Raw genomic sequence first — 23487 nt, 5'->3', positions numbered from 1 at the left:
GTAAAAACCTGAGAAATCCGTCCGTTTTCGTCATTTGTTATCGAATCGACTTAAAGCCAGATCGTCACATTGGCCGCTCTTCTCTCTAAAACGGTTGTACTTATCGTCTGCAAAGCTATGTCGCGTGCTGCGGTATGCGGAGACACTAAAATCACCATAGTAGAACACAGATGAAGCATCTAAGTTGATGTAATAGCCAGTAAGAAGTAGTACAATTCAAGTTTTAGGTATCGATTATTGACTTTTTAGCTGGCTTTGGTGACTTGGACATGAGCCAGGACCTTAAGATTCTGCATGAAAGGAGGACTAGCAGCCGAGTTGCACGGGAGAATGTGAAATGTGTTCATATGTAGTAAAAACCTGAGAAATCCGTCCGTTTTCGTCATTTGTTATCGAATCGACTTAAAGCCAGATCGTCACATTGGCCGCTCTTCTCTCTGAACGGTTGTACTTATCGTCTGCAAAGCTATGTCGCGTGCTGCGGTATTCGGAGACACTAAACGCACCATAGTAGAACACAGATGAAGCTTCTAAGATGATGTAATAGCCAGTAAGAAATAGTACAATTCAAGTTTTAGATATCGTTATTGACTTTTTAGCTGGCTTTGGTGCCTTGGACATGAGCTATGACCTTAAGATTATGCATGAAAGGAGGACTAGCAGCCGAGTTGCACGGGAGAATGTGAAAAGTGTTCATATCTAGTAAAAACCTGAGAAATCCGTCCGTTTGCGTCATTTGTTATCGAATCGACTTAAAGCCAGATCGTCACATTGGCCGCTCTTCTCTCTGAAACGGTTGTACTTATCGTCTGCAAAGCTATGACGCGTACTGCGATATTCGGAGACACTAAAAACACCATAGTAGAACACAGATGAAGCTTTTAAGATGATGTAATAGCCAGTAAGAACTAGTACAATTCAAGTTTTAGGTATCGATTATTGACTTTTTAGCTGGCTTTGGTGCCTTGGACATGAGCTAGGACCTTACGATTCTGCATGAAAGGAGGACTAGCAGCCGAGTTGCACGGGAGAATGTGAAAAGTGTTTATATGTAGTAAAAACCTGAGAAATCCGTCCGTTTTCGTCATTCGTTATCGAATCGACTTAAAGCCAAATCGTCACATTGGCCGCTCTGCTCTCTGGAACGGTTGTACTTATCGTCTGCAAAGCTATGTCGCGTACTGCGGTATTCGGAGACACTAAACGCACCATAGTAGAACACAGATTAAGCTTCTAAGTTGATGTAATAGCCAGTAAGAAGTAGTACAATTCAAGTTTTAGATATTGATTATTGACTTTTTAGCTGGCTTTGGTGCCTTGGACATGATCTAGGACCTTAAGATTCTGCATGAAAGAAGGACTAGCAGCCGAGTTGCCCGGGAGAATGTGAAAAGTGTTCATATGTAGTAAAAACCTTAGAAATCCGTCCGTTTTCGTCATTTTTTTATCCAATCGACTTAAAGCCAGATCGTCACATTGGGCGCTCTTCTCTCTGAAACGGTTGTACTTATCGTCTGCAAAACTATGTCGCGTGCTGCGGTATGCGGAGAAACTAAAAGCACCGTAGTAGAACATTGATGAAGGTTCTAAGTTGATGTAATAGCCAGTAAGAAGTAGTCCAATTCAAGTTTTAGGTATCGATTATTGACTTTGTAGCTGGCTTTGGTGCCTTGGACATGAGCTAGGACCTTAAGATTCTGCATAAAAGGAGGACTAGCAGCCGAGTTGCACGGGACAATGTGTAAAGAGTTCATATGTAGTAAAAACCTGAGACATCCGTCCGTTTTCGTCATTTGTTATCGAATCGACTTAAAGCCAGATCGTCACATTGGCCGCTCTTCTCTCTAAAACGGTTGTACTTATCGTCTGCAAAGCTATGTCGCGTGCTGCGGTATGCGGAGACACTAAAATCACCATAGTAGAACACAGATGAAGCATCTAAGTTGATGTAATAGCCAGTAAGAAGTAGTACAATTCAAGTTTTAGGTATCGATTATTGACTTTTTAGCTGGCTTTGGTGACTTGGACATGAGCCAGGACCTTAAGATTCTGCATGAAAGGAGGACTAGCAGCCGAGTTGCACGGGAGAATGTGAAAAGTGTTCATATGTAGTAAAAACCTGAGAAATCCGTCCGTTTTCGTCATTTGTTATCGAATCGACTTAAAGCCAGATCGTCACATTGGCCGCTCTTCTCTCTGAACGGTTGTACTTATCGTCTGCAAAGCTATGTCGCGTGCTGCGGTATTCGGAGACACTAAACGCACCATAGTAGAACACAGATGAAGCTTCTAAGATGATGTAATAGCCAGTAAGAAATAGTACAATTCAAGTTTTAGATATCGTTATTGACTTTTTAGCTGGCTTTGGTGCCTTGGACATGAGCTATGACCTTAAGATTATGCATGAAAGGAGGACTAGCAGCCGAGTTGCACGGGAGAATGTGAAAAGTGTTCATATCTAGTAAAAACCTGAGAAATCCGTCCGTTTGCGTCATTTGTTATCGAATCGACTTAAAGCCAGATCGTCACATTGGCCGCTCTTCTCTCTGAAACGGTTGTACTTATCGTCTGCAAAGCTATGACGCGTACTGCGATATTCGGAGACACTAAAAACACCATAGTAGAACACAGATGAAGCTTTTAAGATGATGTAATAGCCAGTAAGAAGTAGTACAATTCAATTTTAAGTATCGGTTATTGACATTTTAGCTGGCTTTGGTGCCTTGGACATGAGCCAGGACCTTAAGATTCTGCATGAAAGGAGGACTAGCAGCCGAGTTGCACGGGAGAATGTGAAAAGTGTTCATATGTAGTAAAAACCTGAGAAATCCGTCCGTTTTCGTCATTTGTTATCGAATCGACTTAAAGCCAGATCGTCACATTTGCCGTTCTTCTCTCTGAATCCGTTGTACTTATCGTCTGCAAAGCTATGTCGCGTGCTGCGGTATGCGGAGACACTAAAAGCACCATAGTAGAACACAGATGAAACTTCTAAGTTGATGTAATAGCCAGTAAGAAGTAGTACAATTCAAGTTTTAGATATCGATTATTGACTTTTTAGCTGGCTTTGGTGCCTTGGACATGATCTAGGACCTTAAGATTCTGCATGAAAGAAGGACTAGCAGCCGAGTTGCCCGGGAGAATGTGAAAAGTGTTCATATGTAGTAAAAACCTTAGAAATCCGTCCGTTTTCGTCATTTTTTTATCCAATCGACTTAAAGCCAGATCGTCACATTGGGCGCTCTTCTCTCTGAAACGGTTGTACTTATCGTCTGCTAAACTATGTCGCGTGCTGCGGTATGCGGAGAAACTAAAACACCGTAGTAGAACATTGATGAATGTTCTAAGTTGATGTAATAGCCAGTAAGAAGTAGTCCAATTCAAGTTTTAGGTATCGATTATTGACTTTTTAGCTGGCTTTGGTGCCTTGGACATGAGCTAGGACCTTAAGATTCTGCATAAAAGGAGGACTAGCAGCCGAGTTGCACGGGACAATGTGTAAAGAGTTCATATGTAGTAAAAACCTGAGACATCCGTCCGTTTTCGTCATTTGTTATCGAATCGACTTAAAGCCAGATCGTAACATTGGCCGCTCTTCTCTCTAAAACGGTTGTACTTATCGCCTGCAAAGCTGTGTCGCGTGCTGCGGTATGCGGAGAAACTAAAAGCACCGTAGTAGAACATTGATGAAGGTTCTAAGTTGATGTAATAGCCAGTAAGAAGTAGTCCAATTCAAGTTTTAGGTATCGATTATTGACTTTTTAGCTGGCTTTGGTGCCTTGGACATGAGCTAGGACCTTACGATTCTGCATAAAAGGACGACTAGCAGCCGAGTTGCACGGGAGAATGTGAAAAGTGTTCATATGTAGTAAAAACCTGAGAAATCCGTCCGTTTTCGTCATTTGTTATCGAATCGGCTTAAAGCCAGATCGTCACATTGGCCGCTCTTCTCTCTAAAACGGTTGTACTTATCGTCTGCAAAGCTATGTCGCGTGCTGCGGTATGCGGAGACACTAAAATCACCATAGTAGAACACAGATGAAGCATCTAAGTTGATGTAATAGCCAGTAAGAAGTAGTACAATTCAAGTTTTAGGTATCGATTATTGACTTTTTAGCTGGCTTTGGTGACTTGGACATGAGCCAGGACCTTAAGATTCTGCATGAAAAGAGGACTGGCAGCCGAGTTGCACGGGAGAATGTGAAAAGTGTTCATATGTAGTAAAAACCTGAGAAATCCGTCCGTTTTCGTCATTTGTTATCGAATCGACTTAAAGCCAGATCGTCACATTGGCCGCTCTTCTCTCTGAACGGTTGTACTTATCGTCTGCAAAGCTATGTCGCGTGCTGCGGTATTCGGAGACACTAAACGCACCATAGTAGAACACAGATGAAGCTTCTAAGATGATGTAATAGCCAGTAAGAAATAGTACAATTCAAGTTTTAGATATCGTTATTGACTTTTTAGCTGGCTTTGGTGCCTTGGACATGAACTATGACCTTAAGATTATGCATGAAAGGAGGACTAGCAGCCGAGTTGCACGGGAGAATGTGAAAAGTGTTCATATCTAGTAAAAACCTGAGAAATCCGTCCGTTTGCGTCATTTGTTATCGAATCGACTTAAAGCCAGATCGTCACATTTGCCGCTCTTCTCTCTGAAACCGTTGTACTTATAGTCTGCAGAGCTATGGCGCGTGCTGCGGTATGGGGAGACACTAAAATCACCATAGTAGAACACAGATGAAGCTTCTAAGTAGATGTAATAGCCAGTAAGAAATAGTACAATTCAAGTCTTAGGTATCGATTATTGACTTTTTAGCTGGCTTTGGTGCCTTGGACATGAGCTAGGACCTTGAGATTCGGCATGAAAGGAGGACTAGCAGCCGAGTTGCACGGGAGAATGTGAAAAGTGTTCATATGTAGTAAAAACCTGAGAAATCCGTCCGTTTTCGTCATTTGTTATCGAATCGACTTAAAGCCAGATCGTCACATTGGCCGCTCTTCTCTCTGAAACGGTTGTACTTATCGTCTGCAAAGCTATGACGCGTACTGCGATATTCGGAGACACTAAAAACACCATAGTAGAACACAGATGAAGCTTTTAAGATGATGTAATAGCCAGTAAGAAGTAGTACAATTCAATTTTAAGTATCGGTTATTGACATTTTAGCTGGCTTTGGTGCCTTGGACATGAGCTAGGACCTTAAGATTCTGCATGAAAGGAGGACTAGCAGCCGAGTTGCACGGGAGAATGTGAAAAGTGTTCATATGTAGTAAAAACCTGAGAAATCCGTCCGTTTTCGTCATTTGTTATCGAATCGACTTAAAGCCAGATCGTCACATTTGCCGTTCTTCTCTCTGAATCCGTTGTACTTATCGTCTGCAAAGCTAATATCGCGTGCTGCGGTATGCGGAGACACTAAAAGCACCATAGTAGAACACAGATGAAACTTCTAATTTGATGTAATAGCCAGTAAGAAGTAGTACAATTCAAGTTTTAGATATCGATTATTGACTTTTTAGCTGGCTTTGGTGCCTTGGACATGATCTAGGACCTTAAGATTCTGCATGAAAGAAGGACTAGCAGCCGAGTTGCACGGGAGAATGTGAAAAGTGTTCATATGTAGTAAAAACCAACCTGAGAAATCCGTCCGTTTTCGTCATTTGTTATCGAATCGACTTAAAGCCAAATCATCACATTGGCAGCTCTGCTCTCTGAAACGGTTGTTCTTATCGTCTGCAAAGCTATGTCGCGTACTGCGGTATTCGGAGACACTAAACGCACCATAGTAGAACACAGATGAAGCTTCTAAGATGATGTAATAGCCAGTAAGAAATAGTACAATTCAAGTTTTAGATATCGTTATTGACTTTTTAGCTGGCTTTGGTGCCTTGGACATGATCTAGGACCTTAAGATTCTGCATGTAAGAAGGACTAGCAGCCGAGTTGCACGTGAGAATGTGAAAAGTGTTCATATGTAGTAAAAACCAACCTGAGAAATCCGTCCGTTTTCGTCATTTGTTATCGAATCGACTTAAAGCCAAATCATCACATTGGCAGCTCTGCTCTCTGAAACGGTTGTACTTATCGTCTGCAGAGCTATGTCGCGTGCTGCGGTATGCGGAGAAACTAAAAGCACCGTAGTAGATGAAGCTTCTAAGTTGATGTAATAGCCAGTAAGAACTAGTACAATTCAAGTTTTAGGTATCGATTATTGACTTTTTAGCTGGCTTTGGTGCCTTGGACATGAGCTAGGACCTTACGATTCTGCATGAAAGGAGGACTAGCAGCCGAGTTGCACGGGAGAATGTGAAAAGTGTTTATATGTAGTAAAAACCTGAGAAATCCGTCCGTTTTCGTCATTCGTTATCGAATCGACTTAAAGCCAAATCGTCACATTGGCCGCTCTGCTCTCTGGAACGGTTGTACTTATCGTCTGCAAAGCTATGTCGCGTACTGTGGTATTCGGAGACACTAAACGCACCATAGTAGAACACAGATTAAGCTTCTAAGTTGATGTAATAGCCAGTAAGAAGTAGTACAATTCAAGTTTTAGATATTGATTATTGACTTTTTAGCTGGCTTTGGTGCCTTGGACATGATCTAGGACCTTAAGATTCTGCATGAAAGAAGGACTAGCAGCCGAGTTGCCCGGGAGAATGTGAAAAGTGTTCATATGTAGTAAAAACCTTAGAAATCCGTCCGTTTTCGTCATTTTTTTATCCAATCGACTTAAAGCCAGATCGTCACATTGGGCGCTCTTCTCTCTGAAACGGTTGTACTTATCGTCTGCAAAACTATGTCGCGTGCTGCGGTATGCGGAGAAACTAAAAGCACCGTAGTAGAACATTGATGAAGGTTCTAAGTTGATGTAATAGCCAGTAAGAAGTAGTCCAATTCAAGTTTTAGGTATCGATTATTGACTTTGTAGCTGGCTTTGGTGCCTTGGACATGAGCTAGGACCTTAAGATTCTGCATAAAAGGAGGACTAGCAGCCGAGTTGCACGGGACAATGTGTAAAGAGTTCATATGTAGTAAAAACCTGAGACATCCGTCCGTTTTCGTCATTTGTTATCGAATCGACTTAAAGCCAGATCGTAACATTGGCCGCTCTTCTCTCTAAAACGGTTGTACTTATCGCCTGCAAAGCTGTGTCGCGTGCTGCGGTATGCGGAGAAACTAAAAGCACCGTAGTAGAACATTGATGAAGGTTCTAAGTTGATGTAATAGCCAGTAAGAAGTAGTCCAATTCAAGTTTTAGGTATCGATTATTGACTTTTTAGCTGGCTTTGGTGCCTTGGACATGAGCTAGGACCTTACGATTCTGCATAAAAGGACGACTAGCAGCCGAGTTGCACGGGAGAATGTGAAAAGTGTTCATATCTGGTAAAAACCTGAGAAATCCGTCCGTTTTCGTCATTTGTTATCGAATCGACTTAAAGCCAGATCGTCATATTGGCCGCTCTTCTCTCTAAAACGGTTGTACTTATCGTCTGCAAAGCTATGTCGCGTGCTGCGGTATGCGGAGACACTAAAATCACCATAGTAGAACACAGATGAAGCATCTAAGTTGATGTAATAGCCAGTAAGAAGTAGTACAATTCAAGTTTTAGGTATCGATTATTGACTTTTTAGCTGGCTTTGGTGACTTGGACATGAGCCAGGACCTTAAGATTCTGCATGAAAGGAGGACTAGCAGCCGAGTTGCACGGGAGAATGTGAAAAGTGTTCATATGTAGTAAAAACCTGAGAAATCCGTCCGTTTTCGTCATTTGTTATCGAATCGACTTAAAGCCAGATCGTCACATTGGCCGCTCTTCTCTCTGAACGGTTGTACTTATCGTCTGCAAAGCTATGTCGCGTGCTGCGGTATTCGGAGACACTAAACGCACCATAGTAGAACACAGATGAAGCTTCTAAGATGATGTAATAGCCAGTAAGAAATAGTACAATTCAAGTTTTAGATATCGTTATTGACTTTTTAGCTGGCTTTGGTGCCTTGGACATGAGCTATGACCTTAAGATTATGCATGAAAGGAGGACTAGCAGCCGAGTTGCACGGGAGAATGTGAAAAGTGTTCATATCTAGTAAAAACCTGAGAAATCCGTCCGTTTGCGTCATTTGTTATCGAATCGACTTAAAGCCAGATCGTCACATTTGCCGCACTTCTCTCTGAAACCGTTGTACTTATAGTCTGCAGAGCTATGGCGCGTGCTGCGGTATGGGGAGACACTAAAATCACCATAGTAGAACACAGATGAAGCTTCTAAGTAGATGTAATAGCCAGTAAGAAATAGTACAATTCAAGTCTTAGGTATCGATTATTGACTTTTTAGCTGGCTTTGGTGCCTTGGACATGAGCTAGGACCTTGAGATTCGGCATGAAAGGAGGACTAGCAGCCGAGTTGCACGGGAGAATGTGAAAAGTGTTCATATGTAGTAAAAACCTGAGAAATCCGTCCGTTTTCGTCATTTGTTATCGAATCGACTTAAAGCCAGATCGTCACATTGGCCGCTCTTCTCTCTGAAACGGTTGTACTTATCGTCTGCAAAGCTATGACGCGTACTGCGATATTCGGAGACACTAAAAACACCATAGTAGAACACAGATGAAGCTTTTAAGATGATGTAATAGCCAGTAAGAAGTAGTACAATTCAATTTTAAGTATCGGTTATTGATATTTTAGCTGGCTTTGGTGCCTTGGACATGAGCCAGGACCTTAAGATTCTGCATGAAAGGAGGACTAGCAGCCGAGTTGCACGGGAGAATGTGAAAAGTGTTCATATGTAGTAAAAACCTGAGAAATCCGTCCGTTTTCGTCATTTGTTATCGAATCGACTTAAAGCCAGATCGTCACATTTGCCGTTCTTCTCTCTGAATCCGTTGTACTTATCGTCTGCAAAGCTATGTCGCGTGCTGCGGTATGCGGAGACACTAAAAGCACCATAGTAGAACACAGATGAAACTTCTAAGTTGATGTAATAGCCAGTAAGAAGTAGTACAATTCAAGTTTTAGATATCGATTATTGACTTTTTAGCTGGCTTTGGTGCCTTGGACATGATCTAGGACCTTAAGATTCTGCATGAAAGAAGGACTAGCAGCCGAGTTGCACGGGAGAATGTGAAAAGTGTTCATATGTAGTAAAAACCAACCTGAGAAATCCGTCCGTTTTCGTCATATGTTATCGAATCGACTTAAAGCCAAATCATCACATTGGCAGCTCTGCTCTCTGAAACGGTTGTTCTTATCGTCTGCAAAGCTATGTCGCGTACTGCGGTATTCGGAGACACTAAAAGCACCATAGTAGAACGCAGATGAAGCTTCTAAGTTGATGTAATAGCCAGTAAGAACTAGTACAATTCAGGTTTTAGGTATCGATTATTGACTTTTTAGCTGGCTTTGGTGCCTTGGACTAGAGCTAGGACCTTACGATTCTGCATGAAATGAGGACTAGCAGCCGAGTTGCACGGGAGAATGTGAAAAGTGTTTATATGTAGTAAAAATCTGAGAAATCCGTCCGTTTTCGTCATTTGTTATCGAATCGACTTAAAGCCAAATCGTCACATTGGCCGCTCTGCTCTCTGAAACGGTTGTACTTATCGTCTGCAAAGCTATGTCGCGTACTGCGGTATTCGGAGACACTAAACGCACCAAAGTAGAACACAGATGAAGCTTCTAAGATGATGTAATATCCAGTAAGAGGTAGTACAATTCAAGTTTTAGGTATCGATTATTGAATTTTTAGCTGGCTTTGGTGCCTTGGACATGAGCTAGGACCTTAAGATTCTGCATAAAAGGAGGACTAGCAGCCGAGTTGCACGGGAGAATGTGAAAAGTGTTCATATGTAGTAAAAACCTGAGACATCCGTCCGTTTTCGTCATTTGTTATCGAATCGACTTAAAGACAGATCGTAACATTAGCCGCTCTTCTCTCTAAAACGGTTGTACTTATCGTCTGCAAAGCTGTGTCGCGTGCTGCGGTATGCGGAGAAACTAAAAGCACCGTAGTAGAACATAGATGAAGCATCTAAGTTGATGTAATAGCCAGTAAGAAGTAGTCCAATTCAAGTTTTAGGTATCGATTATTGACTTTTTAGATGGCTTTGGTGCCTTGGACATGATCTAGGACCTTAAGATTCTGCATGAAAGAAGGACTAGCAGCCGAGTTGCCCGGGAGAATGTGAAAAGTGTTCATATGTAGTAAAAACCTTAGAAATCCGTCCGTTTTCGTCATTTTTTTATCCAATCGACTTGAAGCCAGATCGTCACATTGGCCGCTCTTCTCTCTGAAACGGTTGTACTTATCGTCTGCAAAATTATGTCGCGTGCTGCGGTATGCGGAGAAACTAAAAGCACCGTAGTAGAACATTGATGAAGGTTCTATGTTGATGTAATAGCCAGTAAGAAGTAGTCCAATTCAAGTTTTAGGTATCGATTATTGACTTTTTAGCTGGCTTTGGTGCCTTGGACATGAGCTAGGACCTTAAGATTCTGCATAAAAGGAGGACTAGCAGCCGAGTTGCACGGGACAATGTGTAAAGAGTTCATATGTAGTAAAAACCTGAGACATCCGTCCGTTTTCGTCATTTGTTATCGAATCGACTTAAAGCCAGATCGTAACATTGGCCGCTCTTCTCTCTAAAACGGTTGTACTTATCGTCTGCAAAGCTGTGTCGCGTGCTGCGGTATGCGGAGACCCTAAAAGCACCGTAGTAGAACATTGATGAAGGTTCTAAGTTGATGTAATAGCCAGTAAGAAGTAGTCCAATTCAAGTTTTAGGTATCGATTATTGACTTTTTAGCTGGCTTTGGTGCCTTGGACATGAGCTAGGACCTTAAGATTCTGCATAAAAGGAGGACTAGCAGCCGAGTTGCACGGGAGAATGTGAAAAGTGTTCATATGTAGTAAAAACCTGAGAAATCCGTCCGTTTTCGTCATTTGTTATCGAATCGACTTAAAGCCAGATCGTCACATTGGCCGCTCTTCTCTCTAAAACGGTTGTACTTATCGTCTGCAAAGCTATGTCGCGTGCTGCGGTATGCGGAGACACTAAAATCACCATAGTAGAACACAGATGAAGCATCTAAGTTGATGTAATAGCCAGTAAGAAGTAGTCCAATTCAAGTTTTAGGTATCGATTATTGACTTTTTAGCTGGCTTTGGTGACTTGGACATGAGCCAGGACCTTAAGATTTTGCATGAAAGGAGGACTAGCAGCCGAGTTGCACGGGAGAATGTGAAAAGTGTTCATATGTAGTAAAAACCTTAGAAATCCGTCCGTTTTCGTCATTTGTTATCGAATCGACTTAAAGCCAGATCGTCACATTGGCCGCTCTTCTCTCTGAACGGTTGTACTTATCGTCTGCAAAGCTATGTCGCGTGCTGCGGTATTCGGAGACACTAAACGCACCATAGTAGAACACAGATGAAGCTTCTAAGATGATGTAATAGCCAGTAAGAAATAGTACAATTAAAGTTTTAGATATCGTTATTGACTTTTTAGCTGGCTTTGGTGCCTTGGACATGAGCTATGACCTTAAGATTATGCATGAAAGGAGGACTAGCAGCCGAGTTGCACGGGAGAATGTGAAAAGTGTTCATATCTAGTAAAAACCTGAGAAATCCGTCCGTTTGCGTCATTTGTTATCGAATCGACTGAAAGCCAGATCGTCACATTTGCCGCTCTTCTCTCTGAAACCGTTGTACTTATCGTCTGCAGAGCTATGTCGCGTGCTGCGGTATGCGGAGAAACTAAAAGCACCGTAGTAGAACATAGATGAAGCTTCTAAGTTGATGTAATAGCCAGTAAGAACTAGTACAATTCAAGTTTTAGGTATCGATTATTGACTTTTTAGCTGGCTTTGGTGCCTTGGTCATGAGCTAGGACCTTACGATTCTGCATGTAAGGAGGACTAGCAGCCGAGTTGCACGGGAGAATGTGAAAAGTGTTTATATGTAGTAAAAAACTGAGAAATCCGTCCGTTTTCGTCATTTGTTATCGAATCGACTTAAAGCCAAATCGTCACATTGGCCGCTCTGCTCTCTGGAACGGTTGTACTTATCGTCTGCAAAGCTATGTCGCGTACTGCGGTATTCGGAGACACTAAACGCACCATAGTAGAACACAGATTTAGCTTCTAAGTTGATGTAATATCAGTAAGAAGTATGACAATTCAAGTTTTAGATATTGATTATTGACTTTTTAGCTGGCTTTGGTGCCTTGGATATGATCTAGGACCTTAAGATTCTGCATGAAAGACGGACTAGCAGCCGAGTTGCCCGGGAGAATGTGAAAAGTGTTCATATGTAGTAAAAACCTTAGAAATCCGTCCGTTTTCGTCATTTTTTTATCCAATCGACTTAAAGCCAGATCGTCACATTGGGCGCTCTTCTCTCTGAAACGGTTGTACTTATCGTCTGCAAAACTATGTCGCGTGCTGCGGTATGCGGAGAAACTAAAAGCACCGTAGTAGAACATTGATGAAGGTTCTAAGTTGATGTAATAGCCAGTAAGAAGTAGTCCAATTCAAGTTTTAGGTATCGATTATTGACATTTTAACTGGCTTTGGTGCCTTGGACATGAGCTAGGACCTTAAGATTCTGCATAAAAGGAGGACTAGCAGCCGAGTTGCACGGGACAATGTGTAAAGAGTTCATATGTAGTAAAAACCTGAGAAATCCGTCCGTTTTCGTCATTTGTTATCGAATCGACTTAAAGCCAGATCGTCACATTGGCCGCTCTTCTCTCTGAAACGGTTGTACTTATCGTCTGCAAAGCTGTGTCGCGTGCTGCGGTATGCGGAGAAACTAAAAGCACCATAGTAGAACACAGATGAAGCTTCTAAGTTGATGTAATAGCCAGTAAGAAGTAGTACAATTCACGTTTTAGGTATCGATTATTGAGTTTTTAGCTGGCTTTGGTGCCTTGGACATGAGCGAGGACCTTAAGATTTTGCATGAAAGGAGGACTAGCAGCCGAGTTGCACGGGAGAATGTGAAAAGTGTTCATATCTAGTAAAAACCTGAGAAAGCCGTCCGTTTGCGTCATTTGTTATCGAATCGACTTAAAGCCAGATCGTCACATTTGCCGCTCTTCTCTCTGAAACCGTTGTACTTATCGTCTGCAGAGCTATGGCGCGTGCTGCGGTATGGGGAGACACTAAAATCACCATAGTAGAACACAGATGAAGCTTCTCAGTTGATGTAATAGCCAGTAAGAAATAGTACAATTCAAGTTTTAGGTATCGATTATTGACTTTTTAGCTGGCTTTGGTGCCTTGGACATGAGCTAGGACCTTGAGATTCGGCATGAAAGGAGGACTAGCAGCCGAGTTGCACGGGAGAATGTGAAAAGTGTTCATATGTAGTAAAAACCTGAGAAATCCGTCCGTTTTCGTCATTTGTTATCGAATCGACTTAAAGCCAGATCGTCACATTGGCCGCTCTTCTATCTGAAACGGTTGTACTTATCGTCTGCAAAGCTGTGACGCGTACTGCGATATTCGGAGACACTAAAAGCACCATAGTAGAACACAGATGAAACTTCTAAGTTGATGTAATAGCCAGTAAGAAGTAGTACAATTCAAGTTTTAGATATCGATTATTGACTTTTTAGCTGGCTTTGGTGCCTTGGACATGATCTAGGACCTTAAGATTCTGCATGAAAGGAGGACTAGCAGCCGAGTTGCACGGGAGAATGTGAAAAGTGTTCATATGTAGTAAAAACCAACCTGAGAAATCCGTCCGTTTTCGTCATTTGTTATCGAATCGACTTAAAGCCAAATCATCACATTGGCAGCTCTGCTCTCTGAAACGGTTGTTCTTATCGTCTGCAAAGCTGTGTCGCGTACTGCGGTATTCGGAGACACTAAAAGCACCATAGTAGAACACAGATGAAGCTTCTAAGTTGATGTAATAGCCACTACGAAGTAGTAGAATTCAAGTATTAGGTATCGATTATTGACTTTTTAGGTGGCATTGGAGCCTTGGACATGAGCTAGGACCTTAAGATTCCGCATGAAAGGAGGACTAGCAGCCGAGTTGCATGGGAGAATGTGAAAAGTGTTCATATGTAGTAAAAACCTGAAATATCCGTCCGTTTTCGTCATTTGTTATCGAATAGACTTAAAGTCAGATCGTCACATTGGCCGCTCTTCTCTCTGAAACCGTTGTACTTATCGTCTGCAAAGCTATGTCGCGTGCTGCGGTATGCGGAGACACTAAAAGCACCATAGTAGAACAAATATGAAGCTTTTAAGTTGACGTAATAGCCAGTAAGAAGTAGTAGAATTCAAGTTTTAGGTATCGATTATTGACTTTTTAGCTGGCTTCGGTGCCTTGGACATGAGCTAGGACCTTAAGATTCTGCATGAAATTAGGACTAGCAGCCGAGTTGCACGGGAGAATGTGAAAGGTGTTCATATGTAGTAAAAACCTGAGAAATCCGTCCGTTTTGGTCATTTGTTATCGAATCGACTTATAGCCAGATCGTCACATTGGCCGCTCTTCTCTCTGAAACGGTTGTACTTATCGTCTGCAAAGCTATGTCGCGTACTGTTGTATTCGGAGACACTAAACGCACCATAGTAGAACACAGATGAAGCTTCTAAGATGATATAATAGCCAGTAAGAAATAGTAGAATTCAAGTTTTAGGTATACTTATTGACTTTTTAGCTGGCTTTGGTGCCTTGGACATGAGCTATGACCTTAAGATTCTGCATGAAAGGAGGACTAGCACCCGAGTTGCACGGGAGAATGTGAAAAGTGTTCATATGTAGTAAAAACCTGAGAAATCCGTCCGTTTCCGTCATTTGTTATCTAATCGACTTAAAGCCAGATCGTCACATTTGCCGTTCTTCTCTCTGAAACCGTTGTACTTATCGTCTGCAAAGCTATGTCGCGTGCTGCGGTATGCGAAGACACTAAAAGCACCATAGTAGAACACAGATGAAGCTTCTAAGTTGATGTAATAGCCAGTAAGAAGTAGTACAATTCAAGTTTTAGGTATCGATTATTGACTTTTTAGCTGGCTTTGGTGCCTTGGACATGAGCTAGGACCTTACGATTCTGCATGAAAGGAGGACTAGCAGCCGAGTTGCACGGGAGAATGTGAAAAGTGTTCATATGTAGTAAAAAACTGAGAAATCCGTCCGTTTTCGTCATTTGTTATCGAATCGACTTAAAGCCAGATCGTAAGATTGGCCGCTCTTCTCTCTAAAACGGTTGTACTTATCGCCTGCAAAGCTGTGTCGCGTGCTGCGGTATGCGGAGAAACTAAAAGCACCGTAGTAGAACATTGATGAAGGTTCTAAGTTGATGTAATAGCCAGTAAGAAGTAGTCCAATTCAAGTTTTAGGTATCGATTATTGACTTTTTAGCTGGCTTTGGTGCCTTGGACATGAGCTAGGACCTTAAGATTCTGCATAAAAGGACGACTAGCAGCCGAGTTGCACGGGAGAATGTGAAAAGTGTTCATATGTAGTAAAAACCTGAGAAATCCGTCCGTTTTCGTCATTTGTTATCGAATCGACTTAAAGCCTGATCGTCACATTGGCCGCTCTTCTCTCTAAAACGGTTGTACTTATCGTCTGCAAAGCTATGTCGCGTGCTGCGGTATACGGAGACACTAAAATCACCATAGTAGAACACAGATGAAGCATCTAAGTTGATGTAATAGCCAGTAAGAAGTAGTCCAATTCAAGTTTTAGGTATCGATTATTGACTTTTTAGCTGGCTTTGGTGACTTGGACATGAGCCAGGACCTTAAGATTCTGCATGAAAGGAGGACTAGCAGCCGAGTTGCACGGGAGAATGTTAAAAGTGCTCATATGTAGTAAAAACCTGAGAAATCCGTCCGTTTGCGTCATTTGTTATCGAATCGACTTAAAGCCAGATCGTCACATTTGCCGCTCTTCTCTCTGAAACCGTTGTACTTATCGTCTGCAGAGCTATGGCGCGTGCTGCGGTATGGGGAGACACTAAAATCACCATAGTAGAACACAGATGAAGCTTCTAAGTTGATGTAATAGCCAGTAAGAAATAGTACAATTCAAGTTTTAGGTATCGATTATTGACTTTTTAGCTGGCTTTGGTGCCTTGGACATGAGCTAGGACCTTGATATTCGGCATGAAAGGAGGACTAGCAGCCGAGTTGCACGGGAGAATGTGAAAAGTGTTCATATGTAGTAAAAACCTGAGAAATCCGTCCGTTTTCGTCATTTGTTATCGAATCGACTTAAAGCCAGATCGTCACATTGGCCGCTCTTCTCTCTGAAACGGTTGTACTTATCGTCTGCAAAGCTATGACGCGTACTGCGATATTCGGAGACACTAAAAGCACCATAGTAGAACACAGATGAAGCATCTAAGTTGATGTAATAGCCACTACGAAGTAGTGGAATTCAAGTTTTAGGTATCGATTATTGACTTTTTAGGTGGCTTTGGAGCCTTGGACATGAGCTAGGACCTTAAGATTCCGCATGAAAGGAGGACTAGCAGCCGAGTTGCACGGGAGAATGTGAAAAGTGTTCATATGTAGTAAAAACCTGAGAAATCCGTCCATTTTCGTCATTTGTTATCGAATCGACTTAAAGCCAGATCGTCACATTGGCCGCTCTTCTCTCTGAAACGGTTGTATTTATCGTCTGCAAAGCTATGTCGCGTGCTGCGGTATGTGGAGACACTAAAATCACCATAGTAGAACACAGATGAAGCTTCTAAGTTGATGTAATAGCCAGTAAGAGGTAGTACAATTCAAGTTCTAGGTATCGATTATTGACTTCTTAGCTGGCATTGGTGCCTTGGACATGAGCAAGGACCTTGAGATTCTGCATGAAAGGAGGACTAACACGCCGAGTTGCACGGGACAAGGAGTAAAGATTTCATATGTAGTAAAAAGCTGAAAAATCCGTCCGTTTTCGTCATTTGTTATCGAATCGACTTAAAGCCAGATCATCACATTGGCCGCTCTTATCTCTGAAACGGTTGTACTTATCGTCTGCAATGCTACGTCGCGTACTGCGGTATTCGGAGACACTAAAAACACCATAGTAGGACACAGATGAAGCTTCTAAGATGATATAATAGCCAGTAAGAAGCAGTACAATTCAAGTTTTAGTTATCGGTTATTGAATTTTTAGCTGGCTTTGGTGCCTTGAACATGAGCTAGGGCCTTAAGATTCCGTATGAAAGGAGGACTAGCAGCCCAGTTGCACGGGAGAATGTGAAAACTGTTCATATGTAGTAAAAAGCAACCTGAGAAATCCGTCCGTTTTCGTCATTTGTTATCGAATCGACTTAAAGCCAGATCGTCACATTGGCCGCTCTTCTCTCTGAAACGGTTGTACTTATCGTCTGCAAAGCTATGTCGCGTGCTGCGGTATGCGGAGGCACTAAAAGCTCCATAGTAGAACACATATGAAGCTTCTAAGATGATGTAATAGCCAGTAAGAAGTTGTACAATTCAAGTTTTACGTATTGATTATTGACTTTTTAGCTGGCTTTGGTGCCTTGGACATGAGCTAGGACCTTAAGATTCTTCATGAAAGGAGGAGTAGCAGCCGAGTTGCACGGGAGACGGTGAAAAGTGTTCATATGTAGTAAAAACCTGAGAAATCCGTCCGTTTTCGTCATTTGTTATCGAATCGACTTAAAGCCAGATCGTCACATTGGCCGCTCTTCTCTCTCTGGAACGGTTGTACTTATCGTCTGCAAAGCTAGGTCGCGTGCTGCGGTATGCGGAGACACTAAAAGCACCATAGTAGAACACAGATGAAGCTTCTAAGTTGATGTAATAGCCAGTAAGAAGTAATCCAATTCAAGTTTTAGGTATCGATTATTGACTTTTTAGCTGGCTTTGGTGCCTTGGACATGAGCTAGGACCTTAAGATTCTGCATAAAAGGAGGACTAGCTGCCCAGTTGCACGGGAGAATGTGAAAAGTGTTCATATGTAGTAAAAACCTTAGACATCCGTCCGTTTTCGTCATTTGTTAGCGAATAGACTTAAAGCCAGATCGTCACATTGGCCGCTCTTCTCTCTGAAACCGTTGTACTTATCGTCTGCAAAGCTATGTCGCGTGCTGCGGTATGCGGAGACACTAAAAGCACCATAGAAGAACACAGATGAAGCTTTTAAGTTGACGTAATAGCCAGTAAGAAGTAGTTGAATTCAAGTTTTAGGTATCGATTATTGACTTTTTAGCTGCCTTCGGTGCCTTGGACATGAGCTAGGACCTTAAGATTCTGCATGAAATTAGGACTAGCAGCCGAGTTGCACGGGAGAATGTGAAAGGTGTTCATATGTAGTAAAAACCTGAGAAATCCGTCCGTTTTGGTCATTTGTTATCGAATCGACTTATAGCCAGATCGTCACATTGGCCGCTCTTCTCTCTGAAACGGTTGTACTTATCGTCTGCAAAGCTATGTCGCGTACTGTTGTATTCGGAGACACCAAACGCACCATAGTAGAACACAGATGAAGCTTCTAAGATGATATAATAGCCAGTAAGAAATAGTAGAATTCAAGTTTTAGGTATACTTATTGACTTTTTAGCTGGCTTTGGTGCCTTGGACATGAGCTATGACCTTAAGATTCTGCATGAAAGGAGGACTAGCACCCGAGTTGCACGGGAGAATGTGAAAAGTGTTCATATGTAGTAAAAACCTGAGAAATCCGTCCGTTTCCGTCATTTGTTATCTAATCGACTTAAAGCCAGATCGTCACATTTGCCGTTCTTCTCTCTGAAACCGTTGTACTTATCGTCTGCAAAGCTATGTCGCGTGCTGCGGTATGCGAAGACACTAAAAGCACCATAGTAGAACACAGATGAAGCTTCCAAGTTGATGTAATAGCCAGTAAGAAGTAGTCCAATTCAAGTTTTAGGTATCGATTATTGACTTTTTAGCTGGCTTTGGTGCCTTGGACATTAGCTAGGACCTTAAGATTCTGCATAAAAGGAGGACTAGCAGCCGAGTTGCACGGGAGAATGTGAAAAGTGTTCATATGTAATAAAAACCTGAGACATCCGTCAGTTTTCGTCATTTGTTATCGAATTGACTTAAAACCAAATGGTCACATTGACCGCTCTTCTCTCTGAAATGGTTCTACTTATCGTCTGCAAAGCTATGTCGCATGCTGCGGTATGTGGAGACACTAAAATCACCATAGTAGAACACAGATGAAGCTTCTAAGTTGATGTAATAGCCAGTAAGAAGTAGTACAATTCAAGTTTTAAGTATCGATTATTGACTTTCTAGCTGGCTTTGGTGCCTTGGACATGAGCTAGGACCTTGAGATTCTACATGAAAGGAGGACTAGCAGCCGAGTTGCACGGGACAATGTGAAAAGTGTTCATATGTAGTAAAAACCTGAGAAATCCGTCCGTTTTCGTCATTTGTTATCGAATCGACTTAAAGCCAGATCGTCACATTGGCCGCTCTTCTCTCCGAAACGGTTGTACTTATCGTCTGCAAAGCTATGTCGCGTGCTGCGGTGTGCGGAGGCACTAAAAGCACCATAGTAGAACACAGATGAAGCTTCTAAGATGATGTAATAGAAAGTAATAAGTTGTACAATTCAAGTTTTAGGTTTTGGTTATTGACTTTTTAGCTGGCTTTGGTGCCTTGGACATGAGCTAGGACCTTAAGATTCTGCATGAAAGGAGGAGTAGCAGCCGAGTTGCACGGGAGAATGTGAAAAGTGTTCATATGTAGTAAAAACCTGAGAAATCCGTCCGTTTTCGTGATTTGTTATCGAATCGACTTAAAGCCAGATCGTCACATTGGCCGCTCTTCTCTCTGAAACGGTTGTACTTATCGTCTGCAAAGCTATGTCGCGTGCTGCGGTATGCGGAGACACTAAAAGCACCATAGTAGAACACAGATGAAGCTTCTAAGTTGATGTAATAGCCAGTAAGAAGTAGTCCAATTCAAGTTTTAGGTATCGATTATTGACTTTTTAGCTGGCTTTGGTGCCTTGGACATGAGCTAGGACCTTAAGATTCTGCATAAAAGGAGGACTAGCAGCCCAGTTGCACGGGAGAATATGAAAAGTGTTCATATGTAGTAAAAACCTGAGACATCCGTCCTTTTTCGTCATTTGGTATCGAATCGACTTAAAGCCAGATCGCCACATTGGCCGCTCTTCTCTCTGAAACCGTTGTACTTATCGTCTGCAAAGCTATGTCGCGTGCTGCGGTATGCGGAGACACTAAAAGCACCATAGTAGAACACAGATGAAGCTTCTAAGTTGATGTAATAGCCAGTATTAAGTAGTACAATTCAAGTTTTAGGTACCGGTTATTGACTTTTTAGCTGGCTTTGGTGCCTTGGACATGAGCTAGGACCTTAAGATTCTGCATGAAAGGAGGACTAGCAGCCGAGTTGCACGGGAGAATGTAAAAGTGTTCAAATATAGTAAAAACCTGAGAAATCCGTCCGTTTTCGTCATTTGTTATCGAATCGACTTAAAGCCAAATCGTCACATTGGCCGCTCTTCTCTCTGAAACGGTTGTACTTATCGTCTGCAAAGCTATGTCGCGTGCTGCGGTATGTGGAGACACGAAAATCATCATAGTAGAACACAGATCAAGCTTCTAAGTTGATGTAATAGCCAGTAAGAACTAGTACAATTCAAGTTTTAGGTATCGATTATTGACTTTTTAGCTGGCTTTGGTGCCTTGGACATGAGCTAGGACCTTAAGATTCTGCATGAAAGGAGGACTAGCAGCCTAATTGCACGGGAGAATGTGAAAAGTGTTCATATAGAATAAAAACCTGAGAAATCCGTTCGTTTTCGTCATTTGTTATCGAATCGACTTAAAGCCAAATCGTCACATTGGCCGCTCTTCTCTCTGAAACGGTTGTACTTAGCGTCTGCAAAGCTATGTCGCGTACTGCGGTATTCGGAGACACTAAAAGCACCATAGTAGAACACAGATGAAGCTTCTAAGATGATGTAATAGCCAGTAAGAAATAGTGCAATTCAAGTTTTAGGAATCGGTTATTGACTTTTTACCCTTGTTTGGTGACTTGGACATGAGCTAGCACCTTAAGATTCTGCATGAAAGGAGGACTAGCAGCCGAGTTGCACGGGAGAATGTGTAAAGTGTTCATATGTGGTAAAAACCTGAGAAATCCCTTCGTTTTCGTCATTTGTTATCGAATCGGCTTAAAGCCAGATGGTCACATTGGCCGCTCTTCTCTCTGAAACGGTTGTACTTACCGTCTGCAGAGCTATGTCGCGTGCTGCGGTATGCAGAGACACTAAAAGCACCATTGTAGAACACAGATGATACTTCTAAGTTGACGTAATAGCCAGTAAGAAGTAGTAAAATTCAATTTTTATGTACTGATTATTGACTTTTTAGCTGGCTTTGGTGCCTTGGACATGAGCTAGGACCTTAGGATTCTGCATGAAAGAAGGACTAGCAGCCGAGTTGCACGGGAGAATGTGAAAAGTGTTCATATGTAGTAAAAACCTGAGAAATCCGTCCGTTTTCGTCATTTGTTATCGAATGGACTTAAAGCCAGATCGTCACATTGGCCGCCCTTCTCTCTGAAACGGTTGTACTTATCGCCTGCAAAACTATGTCGCGTGCTGCGGTATGCGGAGACTCGAAAATCATCATAGTAGAACACAGATGAAGCTTCTAAGTTGATGTAATAGCCAGTAAGAACTAGTACAATTCAAGTTTTAGGTATCGATTATTGACTTTTTAGCTGGCTTTGGTGCCTTGGACATGAGCTAGGACCTTAAGATTCTGCATGAAAGGAGGACTAGCTGCCTAATTGCACGGGAGAATGTGAAAAGTGTTAATATAGAGTAAAAACCTGAGAAATCCGTTCGTTTTCGTCATTTGTTATCGAATCGACTTAAAGCCAGATGGTCACATTGGCTGCTCTTCTCTCTGAAACGGTTGTACTTACCGTCTGCAGAGCTATGTCGCGTGCTGCGGTATGCAGAGACACTAAAAGCACCATAGTAGAACACAGATGAAGCTTCTAAGATGATGTAATAGGCAGTAAGAAATAGTACTATTCAAGTTTGAGGAATCGGTTATTGTCTTTTTACCCTTGTTTGGTGACTTGGACATGAGCTAGCACCTTAAGATTCTGCATGAAAGGAGGACTAGCAGCCGAGTTGCACGGGAGAATGTGTAAAGTGTTCATATGTAGTAAAAACCTGAGAAATCCGTTCGTTTTCGTCATTTGTTATCGAATCGACTTAAAGCCAGATGGTCACATTGGAAGTTCTTCTCTCTGAAACGGTTGTACTTACCGTCTGCAGAGCTATGTCGCGTGGTGCGGTATGCAGAGACACTAAAAGCACCATAGTAGAACACAGATGATACTTCCAAGTTGGTGTAATAGCCAGTAAGAAGTAGTAAAATTCAAGTTTTAGGTACTGATTATTGACTTTTTAGCTGGCTTTGGTGCCTTGGACATGAGCTAGGACCTTAAGATACTGCATGAAAGGAGGACTAGCAGCCTAATTGCACGGGAGAATGTGAAAAGTGTTCATATAGAGTAAAAACCTGAGAAATCCGTTCGTTTTCGTCATTTGTTATCGAATCGACTTAAAGCCAAATCGTCACATTGGCCGCTCTTCTCTCTGAAACGGTTGTACTTATCGTCTGCAAAGCTATGTCGCGTACTGCGGTATTCGGAGACACTAAAAGCACCATAGTAGAACACAGATGAAGCTTCTAAGATGATGTAATAGGCAGTAAGAAATAGTACAATTCAAGTTTTAGGAATCGGTTATTGACTTTTTACCCTTGTTTGGTGACTTGGACATGAGCTAGCACCTTAAGATTCTGCATGAAAGGAGGACTAGCAGCCGAGTTGCACGGGAGAATGTTTAAAGTGTTCATATGTAGTAAGAACCTGAGAAATCCGTTCGTTTTCGTCATTTGTTATCGAATCGACTTAAAGCCAGATGGTCACATTGGCCGCTCTTCTCTCTGAAACGGTTGTACTTACCGTCTGCAGAGCTATGTCGCGTGCTGCGGTATGCAGAGACACTAAAAGCACCATTGTAGAACACAGATGATACTTCCAAGTTGATGTAATAGCCAGTAAGAAGTAGTAAAATTCAATTTTTATGTACTGATTATTGACTTCTTAGTTGGCTTTGGTGCCTTGGACATGAGCTATTACCTTAAGATTCTGCATGAAAGGAGGACTAGCAGCCGAGTTGCACGGGATAATGTGAAAAGTGTTCATATGTAGTAAAAACCAACCTAGGAAATCCGTCCGTTTTCGTCATTTGTTATCGAATCGACTTAAAGCCAGATCGTCACATTGGCCGCTCTTCTCTCTGAGACGGTTGTACTTATCGTCTGCAAAGCTATGTCGCGTGCTGCGCTATGCGGAGACACTAAAAGCACCATAGTAGAACACAGATGAAGCTTCTAAGTTGATGTAATAGCCAGTATTAAGTAGTAAAATTCAAGTTTTAGGTACCGGTTATTGACTTTTTT

Source organism: Schistocerca gregaria, unplaced genomic scaffold, assembly GCF_023897955.1.
Source record: "Schistocerca gregaria isolate iqSchGreg1 unplaced genomic scaffold, iqSchGreg1.2 ptg000378l, whole genome shotgun sequence".
Lineage (NCBI taxonomy): Eukaryota > Metazoa > Arthropoda > Insecta > Orthoptera > Acrididae > Schistocerca > Schistocerca gregaria.
This window is presented reverse-complemented; position numbering follows the sequence as displayed.